The sequence below is a fragment of the Mustela nigripes genome, chromosome 4 (genome assembly GCF_022355385.1).
Source record: "Mustela nigripes isolate SB6536 chromosome 4, MUSNIG.SB6536, whole genome shotgun sequence".
Lineage (NCBI taxonomy): Eukaryota > Metazoa > Chordata > Mammalia > Carnivora > Mustelidae > Mustela > Mustela nigripes.
Genome location: NC_081560.1, coordinates 38,441,712 through 38,463,407, shown reverse-complemented (window position 1 = coordinate 38,463,407; position 21,696 = coordinate 38,441,712).

The window sequence follows — 21,696 nt, the reverse complement described above, 5'->3', positions numbered from 1 at the left end:
GAGAAAGGAAGAATCAGGCTCCCCATGGAGCTGGCTCCTGACGAGTGAGAGCAGCCTGATGTGGGGCTCGATCCCAGGACCCTGAGATCATGACCCGAGCCAAAGGCAGAGGCTTTAACCCACTGAGCCACCCAGGTGCCCCTTATTTTATTTTTTGATAAGAGCACACACAAGCTGTGGGGATTGGGGTAAAAGGGGAAGCTGACACCCCACTTAGTAGGGAGGCTGATGCAGGGCTTGATCCCAAGATCCTGAGCTGAAGGAGATGCTTAACTGACTAAGCCACCTAGGTTGTATGAGTTGGTTTTTTTTTTTTTTTTTTTTTTAGATTTTATTTATTTATTTGACAGAGAGATCACACATAGGCAGAGTAGTAGGCAGAGAGAGGGGGGGAAGCAGGCTCCCTGTTGAGCAGAGAGCCAGATGCAGGGCTTGATCTCAGGACCCTGAGCTGAAGGCAGAGGCTTAACCCACTGGGCCACCCAGACACCCCTGTGTGAGTTTTTAATATATCTTACATATTTAGTCCTTATCAGATACATGATTTGCATCTGTGTTCTCACATTCACTAGGTTGCCTTTTTATTTTGTGGATGGGTTCCTTTGCTGTGCAGAAAGTTTGTAGTTTTTTCTTTTGTTACCTTTGCTTCAAAAAAGAAGTACCATGACCACTGTCAAGGAGATGACCACTTTTGTTCTTTTCCAAGAGTTTTATGGTTTCAAGCTTTACATTCATGTTTTTAATACAGTTCAGTTATCTTTTGTGTATAGTGTAAGATAGTGGCCTAGTTTTATTCTTTTGCATTTGGCTAATTTTCCCAGTACCATTTACTTTTCCCATTATACATTTTTGGCTCATTTTTCATAAGTTAACTGCCCATACATGAATTTCTTTCTGGACTTTGTGTTCTATTCTGTCTGTTTTATGCCAATGCCATATGATTTTGATTACTACAGCAATGTAATATAATTTGAAATCGGGGAGTGTGATGCCTCCAGCTTTGTTCTTCTTTCTCAGGATTACTTTGGCTATTTGAGATACAATCCATTTAGTTTGTAATTCAGTATTCTCAGAATTATAAGCTATTTCTTTTTTATTTTTTCAAAGATTTTATTTATTTATTTGACAGACAGAGATCACAAGCAGGCAGAGAGGCAGGCAGAGAGAGAGAGGAAGAAGCAGGATCCTTGCTGAGCAAAGAGCCTGACATGGGGCTTGATCCCAGGACCCTGGGACCACGACCCGAGCCAAAGGCAGAGGCCTTAACCCACTGAGCCACCCAGGCGCCCAAAGCTATTTCTATTTACATGGGTAGCTGGCAAATAAATTTAGAAACACTTATCAATTGTCAATGTTAATAGAGACAAAGTATTCACAATTCAAAGGATGCATCACTCTATCAATATAAGCTATGTACTCATTCTATCCTAACCCTTGCTTTGTAAAAAAAAAAAAAAAAAAAAAGAGAGAGAGAGAGAGAGAGAGAGAGTGAGACGTATCATAACAAAGCCCCATGTTTTCTAATTTTTTTTTTTGTGACTACACATTTCAAGGACGAGTTATCCAAACAGAGGTGTTGATTTGTATGCATAAAGTACTGCCAGAATCTCAGAGTTTCTTTGACTTTAAGTGACTTCAAGAACTCAAGGTTAACATTTTTGAACACTTGTACCAACTTTAAGTGGTAGGGTATCTTCTGAATTCTGGAGAATAATTTATTAATTAAATTCAACTGATGTGTAGTGTCTTTTTTGAAGAACTGGCCTGAAGCGTAGCTATTAACCATTATAATTGTTTTTACTGTAAATTTATTGAAAACTTACTATATGCTAGGCATTGCCCCAAGAACTTTCTTTTGAATATCTCCTTTTACCTCCCAGTAACACCTGAGGAATAAATAAACTTCACTTTACAGATAAACAGGTACAGAGAAAATACATACTTTGCCTATGGTTATATTGTTGGTAGTTGCTATGAGTCAAACAGTTCATATTAATTTCAACCTGGAACCAAACTTAAAGATCAGAATGGATATAAAACCCCAGATGGAATAGCCCAGCAATTGGAGATGACTCTTTACTAGCTATTTATATCTAGGTCCTAAGCTGAGGGACTGTACCCACAAATCCAGAAGTGCTAAAAGATTGCAAGCAGCCATAGCTGTTCATTTTAGGGATATGGAGCCAATTATAAATTATATATATATATATTTTTTTCTTTTAGGCATACTATTATATCCATTCCAATGTTCATACTACAGTTTAAGGAATAATCTAGAATGGATATATGATGGAGTGGTATGAAGGTGGTGGTTGTGTTAAGTTGATGAGCTTTTGTCTTCCTTTATCATTCATTAGTCAATTGCACTTAGTAATTTACCCATATTATATAATACCAGAAGTTTTTGATATTTGGTAGGTGATATGATGCTATCCCAACCTTTATATATTTAAAAATTAAAAAAAAACAGAAAAAGTTAAGAGTATAAGAGAAAATGGATATGGATTACTTTAATTATAATTATATAAAAAACATTATGGAAATGATTGACATGTGCAAAGCTGCACATTATTTAATGTATACATCTCAACGAGTTTGGAATTATCACAGCATGGAATTTTCACCACTATCAAGTCTATAACATATCCACCACCTCCCACAGTTTCCTCCAAACCCTATTATTATTGTTAGTTCTGTGGTATGGACACTTAAGATTTACCATCTTAGCAACTTTTAGCTGCACAATACATAGTTGTTAACTCTAGGCACTATGCTATATAGTAAATCTTTCAAAATTATTTAGCCTATATAATTGAAATTTTATTTACTTGTGGCCATCACCTCTCCATTTTCTCCTCTGCCTAGCAACCACCATTCTGCTCTCTCCTTCTATGAGTTGGACTATTTTAGATTCACATATAAGTTAAGTCATACAGAATTTGTCTTTTTGTCTTAGCTTATTTCACCTAGCATAATGCTCTTCAGATCCATCTATGTTGTTTCAATTCAGGATTTTCTCATTTTTCCATGCTTAGTAATGTTACATTTATGCATATATTTTATTTTCAATTATCTATCAGACACATAGGTTGTTTCCATATTTTGGCTATTGTGAATAATCCTGTAAGGAACATGGGAGTGCCATGAAATATCTTTGACATTCTGACTTTAATTGTTTGGATAAAACCTCCAGAAGTGGCAGTTTAATTCTGGATCATAAGATGTAATTTTTTTTTAAAGATTTTATTTATTTATTTGACAGACAGATCACAAGTAGGCAGAGAGGCAGGCAGAGAGAGAGGGGAACAGGCTCCCTGCTGAGCAGAGAGCCCAATACGGGGCTCAATCCCAGGACCCTGGGATCATGACCTGAGCTGAAGGCAGAGGCTTAACCCACTGAGCCACCCAGGTGCCCCCAAGATGTAATTTTTTAATGGAATCTTCGTACTGCTTTCCATAATGGCTGAACTAATTTAAGTCATCCCCCAAAGTGTAGAAGAATTGTTTTCTCCACATCTTCACCAACATTTATATCTTGTCTTTGGATAATAGCTATCCTAACAAGTGTAAGGTATTATCTCTTTGTGGTTTTGATTTGCATTTGCCTGATAGTTAGTGGTAAATTCCACTCTACATCTTAGTGAGATTTTCCTTTATGTGTAATGTACATCTTTATATTATTTGTAATTCACATATTATACTTTGTACTTGTATAAATATACACATTACAAACTTACATTTTAGTACTTAGTTTTATGGTTACTTTTATGATCATTACTTAAAATTATGTATATTTTTATACTGTTGGGGTAGCAATCATATTATCTTTTATCCCATCTAAGTAATTTGGCTTTATTTATTCAAAAGCAAAGTAGTTTCCCATCAGTTTATAGTTGGTGGATGCTTTGCATTACATTTTAAATGTTGCTCTGGAAATAGGCAATTAGTTATAAACCAGGCCTGCTATTGTCATTTATTGATGAAGAAACACTGATACTGAGTTCCTTCTTTTGTCAATTTGAGATAAGCTGTTGTCCCAAAGACATCAAGATAAAAGGAATCGATGTACATTGTCATTTTGACAGGCCATACTCTCCTGTTAGTTTATACATACGCTCAAGGAGAGAAAACTATCAGATACTTTTGCGGATAGTGATGACCAAGAGAGAGAGTCTGGGGGTGGTTTCTGAGGACAGCCTGTCAAGGCTGAGTGGAAACACAATCACTTGTTCTAATGCATGCCATTGCCCTACAGGGGTGAGCCATGATGACAGTTGATCTCTCCCTGCAGTTTGAAGTGCTTGCTGATGACCTGACTGCAATTCTCAGTCCTCTCAACAAGGATCCTAAATGCTTCCTCAGGCCAGCAAGGTACCGTGAGCTATTTTCATTATATGTGGTTTTAGATCATTACTCCTGTTTTGAAATCACTCTTTTCTGTTGGGGTAGAAACACCAAGGACAATTCATTTGCTCCCAGATGATATGGAGAAAGGACTGGTTCATCTTAGCAGTTGAGTGAAAAGTGATAATTTTTACTATAGACAATTTAAAATTTAGACATCTTGGTGGGGTGGGGAGGATGGTATTACATAAATACTACTTAATTAACTATAGAGGAATATCCACTATGAATTTCGGCTTTCACAAGGACCCATGAAACCCAACTTATGGCCTCAGTCTCATGAAATAGCTGTTATTCACAAATCTTTCTTTTTAGGAAATCAACTTTTCCCCTTCTTATGCTAGAAAAATTTCTAATATTTTTATTACTACATTAAACAAATACAGATAAAATTCTACAGACTCAATCATCAGAACCAATGTGTTAGAACCAAGGGTACTAATTATTTTATTCTGAAGTCTCAATTTTTTTATTCTTAAAGAAAAGATAATTTTAATAATTATCAGTTAAAACCAGTAAAACAAGTATAAATACTAACCCAAACATTATTATAAGGGAATTTTAGGTGAATCACAGACTGTTTTTACTTATGTGAAATAAAGAGCTAGATGGAAAGAAACTTTAGAATAATTAAAGAATAACAAAAAGTGACATAATTACTTAAAACTTTTCCCTGGAAAACAAGAATATTGGTATGTTTAACTTGCAAAGTACCCTAGATTTTCCACTTTTAACTCTACATGAGAAAATGTAGTAGGATGATTTTAAGCCTACATGAGAGAATGTGATAGGATGAAGTAGTAAGTGAAAGTGTCTTGCCAGGTTCTGCAACTTAGTGCTAAATAAATGTTGAAATATGAATGGTGGTCTCTCACTTCTGTTTTGCTAAAGATAAAAATTTATGATGCATGTATGCCTGATTTTTCTCTTAATACTATTCTTACAGTGTTATAGGACAAAAATGAGAAGAATATTGAAAACCCAAAATTATTTTCATTGCTGTTTTGGTTTTATAAGGTAATAGGGATCATTGTATCACCGATAGAACTAATGGTATCCATGACAATTGTGAGTACTGACTCCACAGATTGATCTTGTCACAATCAATTTTACATCCTATGGCCTGTTGGGCTAAGTTAGTATAGACATGGCCCATGGAGTGTAAAGTGTTTGAGAATCTGATGTAAGGCTAAAGAAACCCAGGCCAAAAAGATCTATAATATAAATATGCTAAAGTTACTTTTATTCTTCTACATTATTCCCCTTCTCAGTTGTGTTAATTCTGTCCAAGGACAAAATAAGATCTAAAGAAGTAGCCAAGAATTAGTTTTCATAGTCTTTGGGGAAATTATTACTGAAAGTGATTATTAGTTCAACCAACAAATCCCACTGGATGGGTTGTAATAAGGATGTGCTTTGTACAGAGATTCAACTTACTAAAAAATAAAAAAAAAAATCATCCTGTCAAGGAATAACTTGATCTTTTTCCTTTAGATTATTAATATGAATTGATATATAATTTTCTGAACCTGAATTTTACTTGGTTTTAATTCATTTTTGATAGCATAAAGAAAGAAAACGACTCTTGCTAAATTATTCTTCCTGTTGTTTAATAAGAATGAGCACTGCACCACGTTATGGCTCCTGAAAATCCATTAGTCTATTGTGAAATATATAATTATAGACTATTATGAAAATAAGAAATTTTTATTACACATATGCATTTGACAGCCTGCAATTAGTTTAGACTCTCTAATTAACATATGTTTTACTTAATGGTGAGTGATTAGGGAGTATCATTTAATTATGGATAATTTCAAATACTCGTCTATTTTTTTGTGAATCTTAGAAATAAAAATAAGCATTTGTTAAGAGCAAGGAGAGTGTGCTTTCATGCTTTGTTTTTGTCCATTACTGAGAATTATTATGAAATAGTAGTAATAAAATAGCTTTCCTCTGAGTAAATAGCTGAATATTTCTTGCCATATATATCCTATCGCATTTATGAATGCTGTTGTTCTTTTATGAGTTATTCATGGATAACTTTGCACATAGAGAGGAATCAATAGTACAGAGAACTATAGAAGTGGTTGTGATTTGCATTAATTGAATACCGTTTTTTTCCCAAGTAGTTGTTCTAAACACTTAGATTCATCAATCTACCCTTATTAGAAGAATGTATATTCAGGTTACAGACAAATTATACTTTCTCATGTCATAGTATCTGACCATCTTTGAATAGTTATTTTGTTTTTGTATAATATTTGGTGAGCTCACAAAAGTTTTTCTACTTGGTGGTTTTGCTATATCTTATAAATAAATTTCTATGTTTAGAAAAACATATAAATAGGAAAAACATGAAGTATAATCATTTCTTCCTCTTTATACCAAATGAAACTGCTATCAAATTACAATGCTTTTGAAATGTTCTTAATTGTTTTCTCTTTCTATAAATCTGGAATTAATGGGATTAATTAATACTTCTAAAATCAGAATATCTTTATTGAGGTTTATAAGCAAGGGAAGGATATTTAGTAATTTCTTGTAATATTCATCTCAGTATTTATGGTTTAATTTGCATTTTTGGCAGAATACATTGCTTTAAAAAAAATCCACATATTAAAAATATAAGTAGAAAGACTCTAATTAAGTTGGGCTGTGTAGATGTTTACTGAAAGTAACTAATGCCCTAAAGCAGATTTTCAAAAAGTGGGGAGAGGGAGTGAGAATGATCTTCTGTGGTTGTATTTAAAACATAAGTAGCCTAGATAACATAGATTTTTTATTTTTTTAACAGTCCACACAGTTTATTCCATGATGTAATAGGAAAGAACTTTGAATGCAAATAGACATAAGGCAGATACAGGGTAGATCTCTGGGGTACATTCTTTATACAGATGAACAAATAACTTTAGGTTTCACAACATGTGGCAGGCATAATTTGTTGCATACTGACAGCCATTTATTCCTCCCTTCTTCCTTCCTAGAAGAGCCATGATTTTATTAGGGTAAACGATGTGCCTACCCACTCAGGCACTGCAACCCCATTCCCCTTTGCCAGGTTTCCCAGGCTTGTGAACTGGTACCTTATGAAATAAAAGAGATCTGTGAGGGACTTTTGAGAAAGACTTTTTTTCCCAAATAAGACACAGACTTGAAATGCAAAAGCTTTTGCTTCCTACTTTCAGTCTTTGATAGGGAAGGAAATTTTTGGAATAGCAACAGCCACACTATACTCGCTGAGGAAACAACTATGAGAACAAAAAGCTACCATGATAAAAATCCCAGTAGGAAAGGACAAAGAGAGCCTGGGACCTTAGACTATATTGCTTCTCTGTTTTGAAACAAACCTCAATGAGAATGCCAGATGAATGGCATGTATTGAGTAACTTACTATGGCAGGCAGAGTCATGGTCCCAGAGATGTTTGTACTCTAATCACTTGGACCTGTGAATATGCCACTCTTTAAGTAGAAGGGACTTTGTCAGTGTGATTAAGTTAAGGTACCTTGAGATAAGGAGATTGTCCTGGATTTTCATGGTGGGCCCAGTGAAATGATAAGAGTCTTTATAAGTGGAAGAGAGAGGCAGAAGAGTCAGGAAGAGTTGTGACTAAAGAAAAATAGTCAAGGGGTACATGTGGTTGCCTTTGAAGATACATAGGAGCAAGGGAATGTTTCTAGGTGCTAAAAGGTGTAAGAAAACAGATTTAGCCCAGAATCTCCAAAAAGGAACATACCTCTGTCAACACCTTGATTTTAGCCCTGTAAAACCCATGTTAGAATTTTGACCTACTCTCATGTTTTTCTACTTGGTCAGAAAGAACCATAAGATGTTGGTGTTTTAAGTTTCTAATGTTGTGGCAATTTATTATAATAGCAGTATACTGCTAGTATATAGCAATATAGAAAACTAAAAAACATTAACTCCAACTCTGATATTATGACAACTACTAGCAATAATAAAACAGCTAATATTTATTGACCTCTTACAATGCTCCTGCAGCATAAAAATTTTTGCAAAAATCTAATTTAAATCTCACAACATTTTTTAGCTCCATTTGAGAGATGTAAAAATTAAGGCTTCATTTAAAATGTAAGTGAATACTCTGGTTTCTCTTCAGATCGCATAAATCTTTCGCCTTTTAAAATGTAAGTGAACAGGTTCTGCCTAAGCATCCAGGAAGTCTGACTTCAGCAAATTCTCTCGAGATGACTTTCTATGTGCTTCTTGTTGGGTTAACTCTGGCTTAAACAAAATCTCCTTTTGGTTTAGTTCTGGTTATTGGAAAGCTTTCTAAAAGATTTTCTAAGTTTAATATTTATCTAAACAGCAAAATATAAATTCTTTTAGAATTATCTTATAGTACCTCAAGATTATAATTCAAACCACTAATTCTTAATGAGTATAAATGCAGGGGGACAAATGACAAATGTCAGGCCTGGGTCAATTTTAAACAGCTCCTAGGATATAGAGTTGAATCTGAAGCCTCAAACAAACCACCATTTTCTTGTCCCAGATTAATAAAATACATTCCTTAATCAAGTTTTATATTATTTAGATTTCTATCATCCAGGATTCCCAAATATTTTGATTGAGGTAAAGACGTTTTCATTGTATGCCTGACTCCATCCCCCTGCTTTTATCCTCTTACTAAAAAATATAATCTGTAATGTTATTTATTTATCTGAGAATAAAGCCATATTATATTTAAGGTATAGAAGGTATAATGTATTTCTAGTAAACTTGTCTGCACAGTAATTTTTCCTTAATTTCCCCAATGTTTTTCTTAAAATCTCTGCATCTTTAATCCTACCAGAGTTTGCTATTTTTTCACCTACTTACTGGCCTTCTGAATCTGATGAATCAAATCCACAAACTTTTCCTGAATAGGTCTTTTTTTCTTGATTTACATTGTGTATAACTGTGGACTGAAATTATTTTTCCTAGATACATTTCTCATTTTCTTGACACCTTTTAATATGTTAGTAGACTTCATCTCCTATTTTTTATTTAGATAATATCTGATGATGACAGCCATTGCAGTATAAATTGTATACTAGGTAGTAAGGAATGCATTTTGACAACTGCTTCTCCACACAAGGCAAGGTATTAGGGCTTGTCCATCTTGGCTAAAATCTTTGTCCACCTACCTTAAGTAGGTGGTACAGTAGATTCCAGCTTCCTGACATTCATGGGAAAGGCAATAAAGCAACCAATTTCAGACATCATTCTTAGAGGCTACATAATAATGCTAATGAAAATAATCACGATTATTTTGTGGGGAGCCACAAGACCCACCGTTTATCATCAGGCATATCTCCAAGGCTGAAAGATATAGAGAGTTATTTAGAACTTTTATGGACTTCCTCAGTCGGTATCCTGTAACCACTACAGGTATATAAGAGAATTACAAAGGACAAGGCCAGGCCAAAAAAGATACCAAAGGGAACAAAAAACTTGTAAATATCGGGGATTTGAACCCAAACTTCTCGGTGAAATTCTCGCCTCAATGAGTTAATTAATTACTGGTTTGTAAATTATGGTCTCCAGATCTGCAACGTTACTATCACCTGGGAACTTGTAGCATTCTACTATAGACTTAGTCAAATTCATGAAGAGGCCCGGGGATCTGTGTTTTCATATTCCCTCTAGGTGACTGTGAGGCATGCCAACCTCTGAGACCAATGGGTTAGATTCTGGGAAAGCTAGGATTAGAGAGTCTAGTTCAGGCAATGTTTTGATTCCTCCTTTTCTGTAGGCTGTGCCCCAGCTATCTGGTATCTGTTAGAAAGTAGAGTGACCCCCCCCCCCCCCCCGCCCAGGGTAGAGAAGCAGCCACACAACAGGCAAAACAAAAGCAAAAGCTTAAAATATTAAAAAAGAGAGAGAAAGAGACATTAATAAGAAAAACCCACATAGGCAGAAGCACTTTTAACTTCTTTTCTCATCGAGGACTCTATTCCCCAAAACAGTGAGTGAAAAACCGTCCTCGGAGCTGGACCAGCTGGACATATGATGTGATCAAGTTGCTTTTTTATGAAATGTATTAACATATCAGAGAAGTAAGTTAGAAAAGCTGTCAATTAATTCAGGTTTCCACAGATGACTGGCCTTATTCCTAAGAAAGTTGCCACCTTTGAGTGAACAGACAATCCCCCTCACTGTTGCCAATTTATCTTTAAGGAGAACTTTTGTGGCTCTCCATACAAGATGTGCTATACAAAAACAGCACACCTACCAAACCCAGCTACTTAATGGTTGCAGACAGCTAACAGTTTGAAACTGAATAATGCATGATGTGTGGTGTTTCCTAGGATTGAGTACATGTTTATTAATTAAATACTTTTATTATGGTTTGGAACATTGCAGTTTTCTGGTTTTAGAACATTGTAGTTTGATGACAATATATTTAAATTTCTATTTTATTCACCACATCTGATTCCTTATTTCAGATTTAAGTGGAAGTATACAACTTGTATTAATAAAAAATTTGTTTCTGGGGCACCTGGGTGGATCAGTGAATTAAATGTCTGCTTGGGTCATGATCCTGGCCGGAGTCCTGGCATGAAACCCCGTCAGGCTCCCTGTTCAGCAGGGAACCTGCTTCTCCTTCTCCCTCTGCCTGCTTTTCCCCATCTTGCGCTATCTTTTGTTCTCTATCTCAAAATAAATAAATAAAATCTTTAAAACAATGAAAATAAAAAACTTTCTTGTTACTACTACTGAATAAAGACTAAACATAAATATGTTTATATATAAATATATATTTATATACCATCTTACATTATATAAATATCATTCATATACACACACATATATATATAATATATATATTATATATATTTAAAAACAAAACCAAAACCAAAATTGTATTTTTTTAAGATATTTATTTATTTATTTATATGACAGAAAGGAGTACAATCGGGGATGGGGGGGCGGCAGGCAGAGGGAGAGGGAGAATATATATATATATATATTTATATATATATATATATGTGTGTGTGTGTGTGTGTGTGTGAAAAGAGCATCAGTTTCTTAACTTTGCATGTCATGTATCGCCATTTGTCCTTGTCCAGACTTCCTGTGAACATTCCTCTTAATGGAACAAAAACGAAGACTTTCACAACTTTTGGGTTGCAACTTTTTCCTATAGCTAACAATAATACATGTCATCTTTCGTCAGTAGGCAAACTGTTTGGTGGAAGACTTTTCCAAATTTTCAAGCCTAATACTAGTTGAGGGACTCTCCCTTTTTTGTGTAAAGTATTATAGTAGCTTCCCCAGTTGGTGTCTCTTGTCCCAGTTTTTCCCTTCTGATCCACCTTATTATTAGATACATGTTTCTAAAATTTCTTTAACTTTCATCAAAACTTTCACAGGTTGTCATTGCCTGTGGACTTAGTCAATTCTTTCTTTCTTTTTTTTTTTTTTTAAAGATTTTATCTATTTATTTGACACAGAGAGAGCTCACAAGTAGGCAGAGAGGCAGGCAGAGAGAGAGAGGGGGAACTATGCTCCCTGCTGAGCAGAGAGCCGATGCTAGGCTCCATCCCGGGACCCTGAGATCATGACCTGAGCCCAAGGCAGAGGCTTAATCTACGGAGCTACCCAGGCACCCTGGACTTAGTCATTTCTATTTCATCTCTTTAAAAACAAAAACAAAACCAAAATTGTATTTTTTTAAGATATTTATTTATTTATTTATATGACAGAAAGGAGTACAATCGGGGATGGGGGGGCGGCAGGCAGAGGGAGAGGGAGAAGCAGGCTCCCTGTAGAGCAGGGAGCCTAACGAAGCACTCGATCCCAGGACCCAAGCTGAAGGCAGATGCTTAACTGACTGAGCCACCCAGGCACTCCAACTATTTCATTTCTTATGTTATTATCTAGATTTTGGAAAACACCCTAGTATAGGTATGTATGCTCATGTTGGATTGAGAGTGTCCTTTTTCTCTTGGTTTGCTAAGAAATTTATTTTAATGGTGTTTGGTCTGGAAAAGTACATCTGTTGAAATAATCATATTTCCCTGTTTATTCTCTTAAGATGGAGAACATTTGTTTTCAATTATTAAAGCATCTTTGAATTCCTAAAATAAAAGCCACTTGCTCATGTTATCTTTTTATAATACATGTTGTGGACCCAGATATTTTGTTAAAAATTTTTGTTTCTGTTCATAAGGCATACTGACTTGTTTTTAGGTGTCATGCTTTTAGCTGCTTTGCACCAGTTTCATACTGGTCTGGTTCTGACTTCATAAAAAGATTTAAAATGTGTTCCCCTTCTATATTCTCGAAATAATTTGTGTGTAGAATTGCTGTTATATTTTCTTTAAATGTTGTAGATTATAACAAAGAAGCTATTTGGGCCTAAATTTTGCCTGTGGAAAGATTTTAATTGTATTTTCAATATTTTTAAAAGATTCTTATTTATTTGAGAGAGATCTCAAGTGGGCAGAGAGGCAGACAGAGAGAGAGGAGGAAGCAAGCTCCCCGCTGAGCCGAGAGTCCGATGCAGGGCTCAATCCCAGGACCCCGGGACCATGACCTGAGCCAAAGGCCTCAGGCCTTAACACACTGAGCCACCCAGGCGCCCCTGTATTTTCAAATTTTATTATTATTTTATTATTATTTTTTAAGATTTTATTTATTTATTTGACAGATAGAGATAACAAGTAGGCAGAGAGGTAGGCAGAGAGAGAGGAGGAAGCAGGCTCCCTGGGGAGCAGAAAGCCCGATGTGGGGCTCGATCCCAGAACTCTGGGATCATGACCCGAGCCGAAGGCAGAGGCTTTAATCCACTGAGCCACCCAGGTACCCCTGTATTTTCAATTTTTAATAGATATGTGGCTACTCATATTTTCTCTAAGTTCTTTTTTTGTTTTTGGTAATTTGCATCTGTCAAGGAATTTACTCATTTTGCCTAAACTGACATAAAATTTTTCAAAATTTTCCTTAGCATCCTTTCAGTGACTGTAGAATTTGTAGTGATATGCCATCTTTTATTCCTGATATAGACCTTTTTTTCTTTGTTAGTCAAGCTAGGGGTTTATCAATGTAAATGATTTTTCTAAAAAAATCGCTTTTGATTTCATTGTTTCTCTTTTTCCTTTTATTGATTTACTTTATGTTTCCTTAATTTTTCCTTTGCAAGCTTTTTGTGATTGAAGCTTTGATGATTTTAGGCTTTCCTTACCTTTTAATATAAATGTTTAAAGCTATAAATTTCCCTCTAACTACTGCTTTATTTACATCTCACAGTGGTTTACATGTTTTCCTTTATTATCATTTGTACAAAATATTTTGTAATATGCTTTATGACTTTTCTGATCTTTGGGTTATTTGATGTAGTGCTGTTAATTTTCAAAATAGTTGTTAGTATTCCATGGAACTAAAAAAAACATCATGTTGCTTACTTAATTATGCTGTAGTTAGAGAGCTTACTCAATTTGAGTTCAGTATTTTTATGTTTATTGAGACTGTTTTCATGGTCCTACAGATTTATCTATTCTTGGTAAATGTCCCATTTGCACAAAAAATATCAGATTCAGTGTTCAATGAATATTGATTATATCAAGTTAGTTGATAGCGTGATTAAATTTTTCTTTGATCTTGAATTTTTACAATTATTTCTAATGATTACTGAACAAAATGTGTTGAGGTCATCATTCAAGAATGGTACCAACACATTTATATTATCATGTTTTCTTAATGAATGCTTCTTTTTATTACTAAGAAATTTCTGTCTCCATCCTTGATAATTTCTTGTTCTGCAATCTCCTTTGTCTGATATTTATACACCCACTTCCACCTTCCTTATGATTAACATTTTTGTAGCATGTCTTTGTTCATCCTTTTACTTTTAAACTATGTATGTCTTTACATTTAGATATTTTTGTAAAAAAAGAAAAAACAACAACATTTCTTGTGGACAGATATTTTGATCATGCTTTTGGTCCAGTCTAATAATTTCTATCTTTTAATCAATTTGTTTGGTCCATTTATAGTTAATGTAAAATATGATGTAATTGAATTTAAATGCAAAACAATATTTGTTTTCTCTTCATACCATTCTGGGTTTTGTTATTGTTGCTATTCCTTTTTCTCTCTTTTCCTGCTTTCCCTTGGCTTGAATTTTTTTTTGTCTTTCACTTTAAATGTATTATTGAAGTATAATTTATAATTCTTTATTTCATCTATATTTTATTGGTTATGATAGGGTTTATAGTAACCTTCTTCATCTTATCAGATTCTACTCAGAAACATGATAACACTTCACATATATTGTAAATACTTTAAGACAATTTGTTTCTAGTTCCCCCCCCATTCTTTATACTTTGTTGTAATTCATTTTATTTCTACATAGGGAATAACCCTGTAATATATTGTGATCCTTCATCTTTTATCTCTCAAAGAAATTTTAAAATGTTAACAAAAGGGTACTTGGGTGGCTCAGTCATTTAAGTGGCCGATTCTTTTTTTTTTTTTTTAATTAACATATAATGTATTATTTGTTTCAGGGCACAGATCTGTGATTCATCAATTTTACACAATTCACATCACTCACCATAGCACATAACCTCCTCAGTGTCCATAACACTTCCCACTCCCCTTCCCTCCCTCAGTTCCTTTCCTGAGAATAGTCTTTTATGGTTTTTCTCCCTCTCTGCTTTCATCTTGTTTCATTTTTCCCTCTCTTCCCCTATAATCCTCTGTATTATCTCTCAAATTCCTCATATCAGTGAGATCATATGATAATTGTATTTATTTGATAGACTTATTTCATTTAGCATAATAACCTCTAGTTCCGTCCACGTTATTGCAAATGGCAATATTTCAGGGGTTTTGATGGCTGCATAGTATTCCTGTGTGTGCGTGCGCGCGTATGTGTATACCACTTATTTATCAATTCGTCTGTCAATGGACATCTAGCCTCTTTACATAGTTTAGCTGTTGTGGACATTGTTGCTCTAAATACTCAGGGGCACGTGCCCCTTCGGATCACTACATTTGTATCTTAGGGTAAATATGCAGTAGTGCAGTTGCTGGGTTGTAGAGTAGCTCTGTTTTCAACTTTTTGAAAGTTGCATACTGTTTTCTAGAGTGGCTGCACCAGCTTGCATTCCCACCAACAGTGTGGGAGGGTTCCCCTTTCTCCACATCCTTGCCAACATCTGTCATGTCCTGACTGGTTAATTTTAGCCATTCTGACTGGTGCGAGGTGGTATCTCATTGTGCTTTTGATTTGTATTTCCCTGATGGTGAGTGATGTGGGCACTTTTTTATGTGTCTGTTGACCATCTGGATGTCTTCTTTGCAGAAATGTCTGTTCATGTCTTCTGCCCATTTCTGGATTGGATTCTTTGTTTTTTGGGTATTGAATTTGATAAGTCCTTTAAACATTTTGGATACTCATCCTTTTATCTGATACATCATTTGAAAATATCTAACTCCCATTCTGTTGGTTGTCTTTTGCTTTTTTTTAGCTATTTCCTTCGCTGTGCAAAAGCTTTTTACCTTAATGAAGTCCCAGTAGTTCATTTTTGCCCTTGCTTTCCTTGCCTTTGGGGATGTTTCTAGGAAAAAGTTGCTGTTGCTGAGGTCAAAGAGGTTGCTGCCTGTATTCTCCTCAAGGATTTTGATGGATTCCTATCTCACATTCAGGTCTTTCATCCATTTTGCCTCTAATTTTGTGTGTGGTGTAAAGAAATGCTCCAGTTTCATTCTTTTGTGTGTGGCTGTCCAATTTTCCCAACAACTTTTTTTGAAGATACCGTTTTTGTTCCATTGAACATTATTTCTTGCTTTGCCAAAGATTAGTTGACCATAGAGTTGAAGGTCCATTTCCGGGCTCTCTGCTCTGTTCCATTGATCTATGTATCTGTTTTTGTGCCAGTGCCATATTGACTTGATAATGACAGCTTTGTACTAGAGCTTGAAGTCTGGAATTGTGATGCCACCAACTTTGGCTTTCTTTTTTAACATTCCTCTGGCTATTGGGGGTCTTTTCTGGTTCCATATAAATTTTAGGATTATTTGTTCCATTTCTTTGAAAAAAATTGATGGTGTTTTGATAGGGATTGCATTAAATGTGTACATTGCTTTAGATAGCATAGACATTTTTACAATATTTGTTCTTTCAATCCATGAGCATGGAATGTTTTTCCATTTCTTTGTGTCTTCCTCGATTTCTTTCATGAGTACTCTATATCTTTCTGAGTAAAGGTTCTTTGCCTCTTGATTAGATTTATTCCTAGATATCTTATGGATTTGGATGCAATTGTAAATGGGATCAGTTCCTTAATTTCACTTTCTTCTGTCTTGTTGGTGTATAGGGATGCAACTGATTTCTGTGCATTGATTTTAAATCTTGACACTTTACTGAATTCCTGTATCAGTTCTAGCAGTTTTGGAGTGGAGTCTTTTGGGTGTTCCACATAAAGTATCATATCTGGAAAGAGTGAGAGTTTGACTTCTTTGCCAATTCGGATGCTTTTATTTCTTTTTGTTGTCTGATTGCTGAGGCTAGTATTTCTAGTATTTTGCTGAATAGCAGTGCTGATAGTGGATGGGGAAAAGCTCTTAGTTTTTCCCCAATGAGAATGATATTCACGGTGGGTTTTTCATAGATTGATTTTATGTTATTATTATGTACTCTCAATCCCTACACTGTGGAGAGTTTTGATCAAGGAAGAATGCTGATACTTTCTCTGCATCTATTGAACGGATCATATGGTTCTTGTTCTTTCTTTTCTTAGTGTATCCCATTGATTGATTAGTGGATGTTGTACCTACCTTGCCTCCCAGAAATAAATCCCACTTGGTTGTGGTGAATAATCCTTTTAATGTACTGTTGGATGCTATTAGCTAGTATTTTTGGTGAGAATTTTTGTACCCCTGGTCATCAGGGATATTGGTCTGTTATTTTTTGATGGGTCTTTGTCTGGTTTTGGGATCAAGGTAATGCTGACCTCATAAAATGTGTTTGGACGTTTTCCTTCTATTTTTATTTCTTGGAACAGTTTCAGGAGAATAGGTATTAATTTTTCTTTAAATGTTTGGTAGAATTCATCTGGGAAGTCCTTTGTTTGTTGAGAGATTTTTTGATGAGTGTTTCAACTTCCTTACTGATTATGGGTCTGTTCAGGTTTCCTATTTCTTCCTATTTCAGTTTTGGTGGTTTTATGTCTCCAGGAATGCATCCATTTCTTCCAGATTTTCAAATTTGCTGGTGAATAGTTACTCATAATATATTCTTAATTGTTTGTATTTCTTTGGTGTTGGTTGTGATCTTTCCTCTTATGTTCATGATTTTATTAATTTGGATCCTTTCTCTCTCTCTCTCTCTCTCTCTCTTTTTGTAAGTCTGGCCAGGGGTTTATCAATCTTATTCGTTCTTTCAAAGAACAACCCCCTTGTTTCATTGATTCTACTGTTCTTCTTGTTATGTTTCATTGATTTCTGTTCTTATCTTTATTATTTCTCTTCTCCTTCTGGGTTTAGGCTTTCTTTCCTATTCTTTCTCCAACTCCTTTAGGTGTAGGGTTAGGTTGTGTATTTGAGACCTTTCTTGTTTCTTGAGAAAGGCTTGTGTTGCTATATGCTTTCCTCTCAGGACTGCCTTTGCTTTATGCCAAAGATTTTGAACAATTGTGTTTTCATTTTCATTTGTTTCCATTTATTTTTAAAATTCTTCTTTAATTTCCTGGTTGACACATTAATTCTTTATTAGGATATTTTTTAGGCTTCTTCTATTTGAGTTTTTTCCAACTTTCCTCTTGTGGTTGACTTCTACTTCCAAAGCATTGTGGTCTGAAAATATGCAGCAAATGATCCCAGTCTTTTGGAACTGGTTGATACCTGATTTATGACCCAAGATGTGATCTATTCTGGAGAATGTTCCATGTGCACTAGAGAAGGATTTGTATTCTGTTTTGGGGGATGGAATGTTTTGAATATATTTGTGATGTCCATCTCATCCAGTGTTTCATTTAAAGCCTTTATTTCCTTGTTGGTCTTTTCTTAGATGATCTGTCCATATCAGTGAGGTGGGTGTTCAAGTCCCCTCCTATTATTGTATCATTATTGATGTGTTTCTTTGATTTTGCTATTAATTGGATTATACAATTGGCTGTCCCCATGTTAGGGGCATAGGTATTTAAAATTGTTAGATCTTCTTGTTGGACAGACTCTTTAATATAGTATCTTTCCTCATCTCTTTTTATAGTCTTTGGCTTAAAATCTAATCCATCTGATATAAGGATTGCCACCACAGTTTTCTTTTGATGTCCATTAGCATGGTAAATGGTTTTCCACCCCCTCACTTTAAATCTGGAGGTGTCTTTGGGTCTAAAATGAGTCTCACAGGCAGCATATCAATGGGTCCTGTTTTTTATCCATTCTGATACCCTGTGTCTCTTGATTGGAGCATTTAGCCAATTTACATTCAGGGTAACTATTGAAAAATATGAATTTAATGCCATTGTATTGCCTATAAGGTGATTGTTACTGTATATTGTCTCTGTTCCTTTCTGATCTACTAATTTTAGACTTTCTCTTTGCTTAGAAGACCGCTTTCAATATTTCCTGTAGGGCTGGTTTGTGTTTGCAAATTCTTAGTTTTTGTTTGTCCTTGAAGCTTTTTACTTCTCCTTCTATTTTTAATGACAGCCTAGCTGGATACAGTATTCTTGGCTGCATATTTTTTCTTGTTTAGTGCTGTGAATATATCATGCCAGTCCTTTTTGGCCTGCCAGGTCTTTGTGGATAGTTCTGTTGCTAATCTAATATTTCTAAGGTTGGATGTTACAGACCTCTTCTCCCGAGCTGCTTTCAGGATTTTCTCTTGATCTCTGAGACTTGTAACTTTTACTATTAGATGATGGGATGTTGACCTATTTTTGTGATTTTGAGGGTATTTCTCTGTGTCTCCTGGATTTTGATGCTTTTCCCTTTGTTTCCCTTAGGGAAATTCTCTGCTATAATTTGCTCCAATATACCTTCTGCCCCTCTTTCTCTTTCTTCTTCCTCTGGGATTGCAATTATTCTAATATTGTTTTATCTTATGGGATCACTTATCTCTCAAATTCTCCCCCATGATCCAGTAGTTGTTCATCTCTCTTTTTCTCAGCTTCTTTATTCTCCATCATTTCCTATATCTCCTATATCATAATCTCTCTTCTGCCTTATTTGTCCTAACACTAAGAGCCTCCATTTTTTATTGAACCTCATTAATAACTTTTTAAAATTTCAACTTGGTTAGATTTTAGTTCTTTTATTTCTCCAGAAAAGGATTTTACTTCTCCAGAAGGGGATTCTCCAGTATGTTCTATGCTTTTTTCAAGCCCAGCTTGTATATTTATAATTGTCATTCTGAACTCTGGTTCTGACATCTTACTGATGTCTGTATTGATTAGGTCTCTAGCAGCCAGTACTGCCTCTTGGGTTTTGTTGTTGTTGTTTGGTTTGTTCTTTTTGTTTAGTTTTGTTTGTTTTTTGAAGTGATTTTTGTTTTTTTCATTTTGTCCAGAGAAGAATAGATGAATGAGAGAGCAAAATGCTAAAAGTGTTAAAACGACCCCAGAAAAATATACACTAAGTCAGAGAAGAACCAAAACTGAGGGGAAAAGAAAGGAAAAAATAAATATTAGAGTGGTGAATAGAACATAGCCACATAGTTTTGGGTATCTTTTAGTCTGTTAGAAAGAAACTGCTTCCCCAAATTTTAAAGAAAAACATATATTTATGTACAAAACTAAGGGTAAACATGACAAAAGAATGGAATATGACCATAAAGATGAAAATTTAAAAATATTTTTAAAAAGGAATTGATAATATAAGAAATTAGTTGAAAAAAGAAAGAAAAAAGCAAGAATGTGACCAACGTGGAGACTAGAACAAAGCCATATACTAGATTTAGGGTATATTTTTTGTCTTTTAGAAGAAACTGTATCCCAAAATTTTAAAGAAAAAAAACCTATATGTATACAAAAAAAAAACCCCAAATTTAAATACAATGATGATCTAGAATATGACTATAAAAATTAAGATTAAAAAAGATATTTTTATAGAGGTATTGATAAGACAAAATAGTTAAAATCAGATAAAGTAGGAAAGAGGAAAATTTTTTAAAAAGGAAAGAAGTAAAAATTTAAAAAATTTAACTTGGAAAGACTGAAGAATCATGGAAAATAGCCATGAATTCTATGTGCTGTATTCCCCTAACACTGGTGTTTTACAGTACTTATTGATCACAAACTTGGTCTTGGCTGGATGTTCTTGGTCTTCTGGGGGAGGGGCCTCTTATAGTCTCAGTTGTCTTTGCCCAAGGCAGAATTGCACCATCCTTGCCAGGGGCCAAGGTAAGTAATCTGCTCTGGTTTGCTCTTGGTAGCTTTTGTTCCCTGGGCGCTTTTGCTTTTTCGTACAGCCTTGGAGGACAAGAATGAAAATTACACCCTCCCAATCTCCAGCCCCTGAGTTGCTGAGAGCTGGAGACCTCTGTCTTTAGTGTACCCTCAGAGAAAAGCAGTTTGTTACTCTGCTCTCCCTTGTCTCTGACTGTACTCTGAGCTCACCCAGCCTATGACAAAACGTTTCTATCTCTGGAGTCTCCAAACCCCACAATTCCTGCAGTGTGTTCCTGCACCCCTCATCCCAGTGGAGGAAGGAGGGGTAGTCTCCATGGGTCTGTCACTTGTGGGGTCCCTGCTCAAAGAGCAGTGGTCTGACTATGCCAGGGATCACGTTTATGGCAACCCTGAGCTGATAGCTCACTCCTAGGCTCCATCTTTGCAGCAGGCTTCCCTGCTCTTATACCTTGGAGTTCTGCCACACTCAGGCACCCCTGGTCTTTCTGTGACCCCGAGGGTCCTGAGACCACACTGTCCCAGTGAGGATTCTACCCTCTGCTTAGCTATGGAGTGACATCCCTCAGTGGAGCAGACTTCTAAAAGTTCTTATTTTGTGTTACACTGCTCTACTGCTTTTCTGGAGCTGGCCCCTGTCCCTGAGGTCTATCTTCCACTATATTGCTTTGGATTCAACTCTCCACATGTCCTACTTTCCAGAAAGTGTTGCTTTTCTGTTCATTCTCTTTCCTTCTATCCCTACCCCTTTAAAATAAATAAATCTTTAAAGAAAATGTGCAAGATGTCATTTATATTTGCACATTTTTATCATTTGAGAAGTTCTTCATGGTTTATTCAGATCAGTTTCCATTTGATATAATTTTTTTTCTTTTTCCTTTTCTTTTCTTTTCTTTTTTCTTTTTCTTTTTCTTTTTTTTTTTTTT